This window comes from Octopus bimaculoides, chromosome 8 (genome assembly GCF_046866305.1).
Source record: "Octopus bimaculoides isolate indiv1 chromosome 8, ASM4686630v1, whole genome shotgun sequence".
In the NCBI taxonomy this organism is placed as follows: domain Eukaryota; kingdom Metazoa; phylum Mollusca; class Cephalopoda; order Octopoda; family Octopodidae; genus Octopus; species Octopus bimaculoides.
In genome coordinates this window covers 8,975,185-8,987,684 of record NC_142935.1, presented here as the reverse complement: position 1 = coordinate 8,987,684, position 12,500 = coordinate 8,975,185, and positions in this window count along the sequence as shown.

Sequence of the window (12,500 nt, the reverse complement as noted above, 5' to 3'; positions counted from 1 at the left end):
CGTAAAGACAGACGAAATACCGCTAAGCATTTCGCCCGGCGTGGTAACGATTCGGCCAGCTTGCTGCCTTCAGGTGGTTCTACCGTGATTTGTGAATGGGTGCAAGTGCGGCCTCATGGCTTTGTAAAAATGGTCTTCGTAGACAGGTTGTGAGGTAAAGAAGCTAGCCATGCAACCTCGTGGTTTCGGGTTCAATTCCACTGTGCAGTACGATGGGCAAATATCGTTTACTATACACCCTGGTCGGACAATGCTTCGTAAGTAAATTTGGTCGACGGAAAGTGTGTGGAAATCCGCCGTATAAATATACAGTAACCGCTTGACTATCGCGTGTGTTACGTTCCAAATCCCACCCCGCGATAGGTGAAAATCCGTGAAGTAGAAACAGTACTGTATATTTTTTTATTATACTTATAATTTGTATATATTTATTTAAATATAAATGCACAGCAACACCACGGAGGAATCGACGTAAGCATAAATGATAAACTGAAATAGGTGAACCGCAATAGGTGAATACGATATGGCAAAGGATTACTGTATAGTAAACCGTTAACATCTGGTTTACGTCTGCCTCACATCGATTTATTCTGACATTGGTTATCTCCCTTGTGTTTTTCATCGTGTCTCCGTTTTTCAAGCGTCTCTTGTTTAACTATCGTCTGCTTAAAAGACAACTGACAAACAGTCATTTTGAGCATAATAAATGGCGGAATAGATTACTATTTCGACCAGGAAACCCTGGGTTACTGTATTTACAAGATATGTGATTTTCCATCACAAGATAATATATATATATATATATATATATATAAACAATTGCAGCGTGGAAGGTGTTTATAAGCCATTTAAAACGCAAAAAAAAAAAAAGCGTTAGATTCACTTCAACATTTAAATTTAATTTACCAAAATATTTTCGTCGCTTTGAGACCGTGACCTGTTCACTGACAAAATACCGTGCAGCATGGAATTTTGTCAGTGAACAGTTCGCGTTCCCAAAGCAACGAAAATATTTTGACAAATTAAATTTAAATGTTGAAGTGAATCTAACGGTTTTGGGTGTTTTAAATGGTTTATAAACACCTTCCACACTACACTGCAATTGTTTTCGTTCCAGCACACGATCTCAGATCAGGTCACTTGCTATGCAAGTACATCTCCGTAATATATATATATTTTTTTCTTTTTATAGTTTCAGCTTAGAGCTGCGGCCATGCTGATGCACATATATATTTGTGCCTGTTTGATTTTATGTTTGTCATCCTCCCACCACTTGACAACCGGTGCTGGGTTTTTTTTATGTCCCCAAGCAACTTAAAAATTCGGTAAAATAGATTCATAGAATAAGTACCAAGATATAAATCCTGGGGTTGAATTGTTCGCCTAAAACCCTTCGAAGCAGTGCCCCAGTATGTCCATAGTGCAATGACTAAAATAAATAAAAGATGAAAGACAATCTGGTAGTAATGGCTTCGGTTCCAACATGAAAGCTTCTTGGGAAAATATCTTGTTCTTTTGGTCACACAATCCTTATGAAAAAGCCCTAAACAGGCGAACACCAAGAAATCTCGTTGATGGTGGTCAAGCGTTGGGATGGGGGACAATCGCAGACTTACATACATGCATATATATGTATAGTTTTTAATATTTTTTATCTTTTATTTGCTCTAGTCATTAGATTACAGCCATGCTGGAGCACCACTGCCTTGAAAAATTTTAGTCAAACGAATCAACTCTGGTACTTATATTTTTTATAAAGCCTGGTACTCATTCTATCCGCCTCTTTTGCTAATTACGGGAACGTAAACACAGCAACACCGGTTGTAATGCGGTGGTGGACACACACACACACATGTACGGTGGGCTTCTTTCAGTTTCTGCCTCCCAAATCCATTCACAAAGATTTGTTTAGCCCGAGTCTATAGTTGAAGAGACTTACCAAAGTTACTACTCTGTGGGACTGAACTCGGAACCACGTTGTTGGGAAGCAAGCTTTTTACCACACAGGCACGCCAGGTGAATCCAAGATCAAAAGAAAACAGTAACAAAAAAAAAACAATAAAAGTCAATTGAACAAAAGGAATTTATTAGACTGGCCTTCAGTGAAAGTTTTAAATGGAAAAATAGCAGTAGAAATGACGTCTTGGAGACGGTTCTTCGTCAGAAGAGGAAAAACTCCAAAGAAGAGGAAATGGAGGAAAGGATAGTCCAAAGAAAAGCACGTGTCGCGTTAAATGGTCAAAAAGTTATATATCTATATATATATATATATATATATATATATATATATATATATATATAGCGTGCGACGTTGAAGACTGCAAGAAAGTATACTAGTCCCTTAATTTTCAATACTTGATATTTAATATTCAATATTCAATATTTCATTTATTCAATAAAACAATCAATACTTCATTTCATTTTTTCATTTTACTGAATATATTATATATTCTATATCCTACTTTAATATTATAAGAATATAAGTAAAACATAAAAAAACAGAGTTGGAATTCCTTTGAATAATATATATATATATATATATATATATATATAGTTAAAAAAAACAATAACAAAAAAACAAAAAAACAACAAAGTGAGGACGTGATATGGATAGTGTTATTGGACGCTCAGGAAAGGAATACATAGACAAGGGGATTCTGAAAGTTCCTTCCTGGCTTTGAGTAAAGGAAAATACAGGAAGACCAGTTAATTATGATATTATTCAACATTATTCCCCTATCAGATTCACAAACGTATTGCAGCTTTCCTTCGGTCTGAAGAAAGAACTCGGAAGGTTGGGCCTCCAGCCAGGCCTTTCGCGATACTTTTTAAAGTCAGGATCTTTTCGGCACTCCTTCGTATATATTCGAATTGGTCGGCCCAAGTATATAGCAGAAGACGCTTACTCAACATGCCGTGCTGTGGGATTGAATGCAAAACCACAATCTTGCAAAGTTTGCTTGTTAACCTCACAGCCATGCTTATTTACATATACATTTTGGCATTTAAAATAAGACTATTTTTGTTAAAGTCTACCAAAAGATATACAGTGAATAAAAATTAGAGATGAAACTCATACAAATTTAAAATGTCATTTAAAATATATTTTGTCTTGTTTTATGCAACTTTACACCTTCTTTTTACACGTTTCACATTTGTATGAAATCTTTATATTTACATAAATAACAATAGAGAAATATCGCAGCTATGGAAAACGTTCCTACCACCAAATGTTATTTACTATGAGATATATCAAGTTTCGGTAAACATACAACACAATTCAGTTGTCATCTTACCATCTGAAAATAACAACTAAATCTCCCTCAAATCACACCTCAGCGATGGTCGCCATATTACGTTATTTGCATCATTTTTTTCTTCGCATGTCAATTCCATTTTAATCTTTTAGCTTTTATTTTTGTGTTACTTCATTCAAGTCATTAGACTACGGTCATGCTACAGCACCGCCTTCAAAAGTTTTTAGTCGAATGAATCGATCCTAGAACTGTTTGTTTTTTAAAGTCTGGTGCTTATTTTATCGGTCTCTTGCTGAAACGCTAAGTTATGGGGATGTAAACAAACCAACACCGATTGCCAGGCGATGGTGGGGGATAAACACAGGCACAAAGATACACACATACACGCTCATACTCACACACGCACACAAATATGTGTATATATATATATATATACACACACACACACACACACACACACACATATATATATATATATATATATATATATATATATACGACGGGTTTCTTTCTGTTTCCGTCTACCAAATCCACTCACAAGGCTTTAGTCGCTCCGAGGCTATAGTAGAAGACACATGTCCAAGGTGCCACGCGGTGGGACTGAGCCCGAACTCAGAGCATAAAGACGGACGAAATGCCGCTAAACACTTTTTCCGGAATGATAACGATTCTGTCAGGTCGCCGCCTTAACAAACTCTAAACATAAAAAGATAGCATAGCCCTTTTCTTTTAAAATAAACAGGACCGAACTAGAACCTCCAAGATCGCTTCAAATCATAGTACCCTTTTTAGCTCATGACTTAGTGGTTAGATAATTCGGCTCACAATCATGAGGTAGCGAGTTCGATTCCCGGACCGGACTGTGCATTGTATTCTTAAGCAAAATCCTTTATTTCTCGTTGCTCCAGTTCACTGGTGTGTAGAAATGAATTGCGACGTCACTGGTGCCAAACTGTATCGGCCTTTGCCTTTCCCTTGGATAACATCAATGGTATGGAGACGGGAGGCTGGTATGCATGAGCGACTGCTGGTCTTCCATGGACAACATTGCCTGGAATTGTGTTTCGGAAAGGAATTTCTGGGTGCAACTCCATGGTCATTCCTGACTGAAGGGGGTCTTTATTTGTTAAACCTAGTGTGAACCAAGGATCAACTTTGTCAGCCATACTCTTTCTTTTTATACGTCAACAAACTACTTGACATTTCTTCAATTAAGTTTACGGCTATGCAGGTGATAACGCCCCCACATTCTTCTAAAGAAGGGAATGAAAAATAAAAAATAAAGAAAAAAAATTAATAAAAGAAGGAAAGAAGAGAAAAATATCAAGAATGAATGAATAACTGAATGTCTGATTGAATAAGTAACTGGATCAATGAACGACATCTAAAAACAAGAGAAGAAAGAAATGAAGACAAAATATACTAGAAGAGACAAATAAATAAATGATTGAAGGAATAAATGAATATATTAACGTGAACGAAAAAAGTAAATGGAAGCGAGAAGTCGAAGACTAAAAGGAGAGAAAATAATAACGCCATTTGAGAGGTGAATTCCGACGAAACTAAAGTAAGAAAAGAAAAGAGAGAACAACGAACGCAAGGAAGATAGAGAGAAAGAAAGAAAGAGAGAAGGACCGACAGAGTTTAGTCCTGTTACTGTCATTTGATGTCGAATTGAAAAGCTCATGTATAATTGTGTGGAACTTCCTTCTTTTTTTGTCTATTGCTATTTTATAGAATATATTTTATTTTATTTATTGATTTTGGCTTTAATCAGAGTCGTTGGCAATCGACAACGTTTGAAAAATATGCTCTTCAAAAGAATTCTTCGTGTCGCTGGATATTGTACGATGTTCAATGTTACGTTTAGAAAGCAGACGAGGTTTGAGGTTCGTAAATGTTCACAACTATATAATAAGACAACAACGTTTTATTTTGTTATCTTCGTCGTCGTTGTCATTATCATTATCATTATTATTATTATTATCATCATCATCATCATCATCATTATTATTATTATTATTATTATTATTATTATTATTATTATTATTATTATTATTATTATTATTATTATTATTATTATTATTATTATTATTAAGTCGGCGAGCTGGCAGAATCGTTAGCGCATCGGACGAAATGCTTCACGTTATATATTGTCTGTCGTTACGTTCTGAGTTCAAATTCCACAGAGGTCGACTTTGCCTTTCATCCTTTCGCAGTCAATAAATTAAGTACCAGTGAAGCACTGGGGTCGATGTAATCGACTAGTCCCCTCCCCCAAAATTACAGGCCTTGCGCCCATAGTAGAAATTATTATTATTATTATTATTATCATCATCATCATCACTGGATAAAATATAGCAATAATAATTATAATGCTTTCTGTAATAAGCACAGGACCTGAAATGTTAGGGAAGGCTGAAAGTTGAATACATCGGCCTCAGTGCCCGACTGGTATTTGTCTTATTGACCCCGAAAGATGAAAGGCAGAGTCGACCTCAGCAGAATTTGAACGCAAAACTACGAAATACCATTCAGCATTTCACCCGGTGTGCTAAGGATTCTGTCAGCTCTCCTCCATAAAGGTCATGATAATAATAATGATAACATGAGCACTCAGAGAGCGCAAACCTCCGCCAAGATAACACCAACGTCCTCTCAACGATGAGCCAGGGATGATTTTTTAAATGAGAATATCTGAAATAAACTCGACTGCTCTCACAAACGAGAATATTAAAAATGAACCCGACCGCTCTCAAGTATTAAATAAAAAAACAGGAAAAATAATCTAGAATCCTTGTCCGGTCCAGGATCGATCCTAAAATCTAATCAGTTCGTGTCAGTCACGAGGCCAAATATCCCTGACAGTTTCCTCCGAATCCATCCCGAAATTCTTGAGATATCTTGTCCACGGACAAACAAACAAACACGACTGAAACAATATCTCCGCCTTCGCTAAGGCGGAGATAATAAATAATAAAATAATAATAATAATAATAATAATAATAATGATAATAATAATAATAATAATAATAATAATAATAATAATAATAATAATAATAATCATACAGCTCCAGAAAACTTATTAGAAACAGCTAGGATACTTAGGAGGGTTCTTGGCATGTAAGGTTACTTGTTGTAGCTCGATGTTAGGATTTTTTTCTTTTCCAACAATATAATCTGTAGTGTGAATAATAAAAATAAAAATGATAATAGTAACAACAACAACAACAACAATAATAATAATAATAATAATAATAATAATAATAATAATAATAATAATGATGATGATAAATAGTAATAATAATAATAATAATAATAATAATAATAATAATAATAATAATAATAATAATAATAATAATAACAATAATAAATAATAATAATAATGATGATAATAATAATAATAATAATAACAATAATAACAATAATAATAATAATAATAAAAATAATAATGATAATAATAATAATAATAATAATAATAATAATAATAATAATAATAATAATAATAATAATAATAATAAAACGCCTTTCAACGTTAAACATCAAAAGGCTAGAGTTATATTATTTCCCTGGAGGTTATTGTATATTTTTTTGTGTGGTCGTAATCAAAGCAGCTCTATCCATAACGAAGATAATAACGGTTTTATAGCAATGGCCATAGGGCTTACTAAGTTCTGTAATAGTTGAATAAATTGATTTCTTTCAGTACTCTGTCTGGTGAGGTCTGGTGTGGTCTGGTTTGGTTCGGTTTGTTCTGATTTAGCGTGGTTTGGGTCTGGTGCGTATTTTCATCCACGTCATAAAGGATGAAAGGTAAGTTAGGTGCCGACCATCGACTGCATTTGAATTTAGGAATTAAAGAAGCATGATTAAACACCGCAAAGAATTCAGTCGAGCGGGGAAAAGATCGATGGAACTGACTGCACACGTGATTGGTTCTTATTTATATCACTGATTTTCCGAAAGAGTGAATGACAAGGTGTTTCACCGATTGAATCTGAAATCAGAACGTATTATTATTATTATTATTATTGTTGTTGTTGCTATTGTTGTTAAGACGGCGAGCTAGCAGAAACGTTAGCACACCGGGTGAAATACTTAGCGGTATTTCATGTCTTTACGTTCTGAGTTCAAATTCTGCTGAGATCGAATTTGGCTTTCATTCTTTCGGGGTCAATAAACTAAGTACCAGTTGCGTCCTGGGGTTGACCTAATCTACTGGCCCCTCCCTTAAAATTTCGGGCCTTGTGACTAGAGTAGCAAAGATTATTATTATTGTTGTTATTGTTGTTGCTATTATTATTATGATTATCATTATTTTTATTATCATTTTTATTATTATTATTGTTGTTGTTGCTATTATTATTATTATTATCATTATTATTAATATTATTATTATTATTATTATTATTATTATTATTATTATTATTATTGTTGTTATTATTGTTATTATTGTTGTTATTATTATTATTACTGAGTGAGAGAGCAGTGCATGCCATCAAAGTGACACTGGGGTAAAATATACGAAGTCCAGCATACCCATCATGACTACCTGTCTGATAAGGGTACACCAGGCACATGCATCACAACCATATGTGCGCGACATGGTGATCTCATCTATCAAGATAAACGTATCAATGCTCAATAAACACTGATATGCATAGATTCTATGATAACATTTACCTAAATAATACATTTCTCCCACCTAAAAATTTTGTGCATTCGACTATACCGTCAACCGTACTCACCAGCAGCTGGTTGTCATTTAGTACCACGCATTTTGTGTCTTGGTTCATGAGTTATATTTATAATGTGTTGCTCTATTCCGCTGTTACTATACATTTGACTTATATAAAATATTTTATCTGTAGTTCGTTTATTTGTTAATAGATCCAGTGTTTGTTTATGGTGTTGTATTTGTATTTCTATTGTTATTGGGTTCGCTCAAATAATTTTCGTGGATACCTGTCGTTGATTAGTGTTCGTTTCATTCTGTAGATTTAGGTAATCGATATTAGACTTTGGTATTGAGCTGTTTTATAGATCAGCCTTTAATTTCGACATCTAGCGTTATTTCCATTACGATCAGTGTATCTATTCCCATATCTGATATATATCACATGATCATGTACTGGAATGACTTTTTTCTATTGTGATCAAAGAAAGCGTCGCAAAAGTAGGCCCTAATGGAGAACCCATAGCTACACTATAATTTTGCGGATAAATATTGCCTTTTAAACTGTTATAGAGTATGTGGATGATACACTCGTCGTAATGGACATATTGGAAGATGTTGAGAGAGAGATTAACGGAAAACCTAGAACACAATTCTGTTATAAAATTTAAACAGTATAAATGGAACATCTAACGATACAATAACATTATTCCTATAAACATTAGATAAGAAAAAACAACCGATACTTCACATCTATCAATACTAAAGGCAGTAATTAATTCCTGTACTTAAATGGAGACAATGAACGTTCTCTCAGATAAAATATCTACATAGAAAAAAGTTAGAAAAACATTTACATTCTCTTACATAAACAAAGCACTTAATAAAATTATGTATAGAATAAAACAATACGAATTTACAGCAAGTGTATTAAGAAGCGTAATAAACGAAGCCATAGAACAATAAATACAATGAAATAGCTGCATCTATTAAAATTTAACAAACTACACATAAAATGTATGACACAAGTTACATTTACACTGACTATAGAACAAACACATTATTTAAAAATTGTTGTGAAGCAGAACACAAAGTGTACTGTGCCCAGCCATAAAGAAACTCGCATCAAATACAGTTCAAACATTAGAGTTTTAAAAATCTTGTTAAAAATAACAAACCACAAGTATGTAAACGAGTTAACAAGTTAGTAATGACTAATGTGATTTACCAGATTCATAAATTTGATTGTGATTTTGGAAGTCGTGATCTTCACGACTTCAACTATTATATTGACTACACAAATACAATATATTCTCGCTGGTTGTATAAGCATTTAAATTTGTTTAAAAGGTTTTAATAGCGTTGCTCTACGTAGCACAAAGACAGACAAAACAAGATAGAAAAACATTTATTAACAATATAACTGTACAATATAGAAATTTCCACAAAAATATGCGATTAATGATGGAGTTAAAACTAAATTTGATTGCGATAGTGGAGGTTGCAAACTCTACGACTCTAACTGTCACATGGGCTACTCAGACACCTTGTCAGTGATACCTTGTCACCGATGTAACAAGCAATTACAATAAGGATTAATGGCAATGCTATGCGTAAAACAATATAGGAAAACATTGATAAACAACACATCTATACTATACAAAAATCTCTGCAAAAATAATGATTATTGATGGTAGTAAAACTAAGAGCACATTACAATGCTGAAATAAATTCCTATATAGCAGGCACGCACAGAGAAAAGATGCAACACTTCGCGACTGCTCAAGTAAAAAAAGCCAAAGGAGAAACAATGTCGGTTGACGACGATAATGTCAGTAACAATTTGATTGCAAATAACTACTTTCAAGTAACAGAATCAAACAGAAAAATCACCTCTTGATGGAGAAGACGAGGAGAGAGGTGATTTAGAAATATTAACGGAAGATTTCTGAGGTTTATTTATGCACAAAAATTGCAGGTAGCTCACGTGGAAAAAAGGGAAAAGTCACTGAATCAAATAAATAAATAAATAAATAAATAAATAAATAAAACTAGATCACGGCCGTGCTATAAAACAACACCCACAAACATACATACACGTACATAATACATACATATATATATGTATATTCATATATATATATGCATATATATATATATATATATATATATATATATATATATATACACACATACATATATGGATATATATACATACACACATACACACGCACACATACTATATGTGTATGGAAGGAAAATAACGAAGGTGGCTAGATGCAATACAAAACCTAAAGGGAAAAATGCAATTGTCAGTAACAGTGACAGAAGGTGCAGGATAGCATTACATGGCTAGAAACCAGAGTCAAAGAACCATATAGCCACAAAAAGTAATTGAACATGTGCTTTCTGTGGCTATAAGGGCCTTTGACTCCGGTTTTAGCAATGTAGGTGCTGCCTCGCACCTTCAGTCTCTCTGCTTTTGTCTCTCTCTGTCTCTCTTTTGCTTACCAACCACATGGTTCCGGGTTCATTCCTACTGCGTGGCACCTTGGGCAAGTGTCTTCTACTATAGCCTCGGACTGACCAAAGCCTTCTGAGTGGATTTGGTAGACGGAGACTGAAAGAAGCCTGTCGTATATATGTATATATATATAAATAAATAAATATATATATATATGTGTGTGTGTGTGTGTGTGTGTGTGTGTGTGTGTGTGTGTGTGTGTGTGTGTGTGTGTGTGTATTTGTGTGTCTGTGTTTGTCCCCCCAACATCGCTTGGCAACCAATGGTGGTGAGTTTACGTCCCCGCAACATAGCGGTTAGGCAAAAGAGACCGATAGAATAAGTATTAGGCTTACAAAGAATATGACCTGGGGTCGATTTGCTCGACTAGAGGTGGTGCTCCAGCATGGCCACAGTCAAATGACTGAAACAAGTAAAAGAGTATGTGCTTTCTGTTTCTATGAGGGTCTTTGACACCGGTTTTAGCAATGTAGGTGCCACCTCGCACCTTCAGTCTCTCTGCTTTTCTCTGTTTCTCTTTATATACTGAAACTCCAGTATTTTTGCTCCTTATATTTCTTTTATATATATATATATATATATATATATATATATATATATATATATATATATATATATATATATATATATATATATATGAGAGAGAGAATAACAGAGAGGTGAAAGATATAAAGAAGAGAGTAAGGGTCTTTTCACAATTATATTCAACTCATGTACAAACGACCATTTATCTTTAGTGCTATTTTTATCAAAGCACTTGAGAGCAAGTTGTTTAGCTTTGGAGACATGTATTTACTGCTGCAGAGATCTTCACGTTCCTGCTAAAATTGCGATAGATCGAATAAGAATACATGTCCATAGACACACACAATTATATATGTGGGTATATGTATATATATATATATATATATAAATCCATTAGAGAACGGACATATACTAATACGTATGCATTTTATATACGCTTAAATGTATGTATGATTTAAGCGGGTGTTTATTTAGATGTAAATATATATGTATAAATATTTATAGGTATATACATGTATATATATATGTGTATATATGTATGTGTATGTGTGTGTGTGTGTGTGTGGGTGTGGGTGTGTGTGTGTTTTTTTGTTGAGGTTTTTAGGTTTAACTATGCAATTCTGTTTACTAGTATACAATTAAATGATTCTTTATCGTATCTCTCATTTCCTCTGTCTCTCTATCTCTATATCTATCAATCTTAACAGCTATATATATGTACGTGTATTTGTGTATGTACACACATAAACACACACTCACATATTTGTATGTGTGTTTGTATGTATGCATGTATGTATGCATGTATGTATGCATGTATATATATCTATATGTGTGTGTATGCGTGTATGCGTGACTGTGTGCGTGTATATGTATTTATATGTACATTTCGTGCACATATAAACGTTAAGATATTCAGCTGTAAACACATCTACAAAAAATTGTTTATCAATGTGTTAGTGTTACTTAATAGAATCCATTTTGTTTACATTAAATGGCTGAGTTTTTGCATAACTGTATGTGAACAGTCTAAGAAAGTGCGTGTCATTTATCCACCGCCCCAAAAAACACATGCGTACGTGTGCATATATATATATATATATATATATATATATATATATATATATATATATAGAGAGAGAGAGAGAGAGAGAGAGAGAGAGAGAGAGAGAGAGAGAGTGAGAGAGAGAAAGGTAGATATAGATAGATAGACAGACAGACAGACAGATAGATAGCTAGATAGATAGATAAATAGATAGATAGATCGATAGATAGAGATAGATAGATAGATAGATAGATAGATAGATAGATAGATAGATAGATACACACACACAGATACGCTCATACACACAGACACAGACACAGACACACACACACACACACGCCCATATAGGTGGGTGCGCATGGTCTAGTTCATAGTGTACTGCATTCATGATCTAGCAATCGTGATTTCAATTCGTAGACCGAGTGGTGCGTTGTGTTCTTGAGCAAAACACTTCATCTGTCATTGCCCTGCGATCAC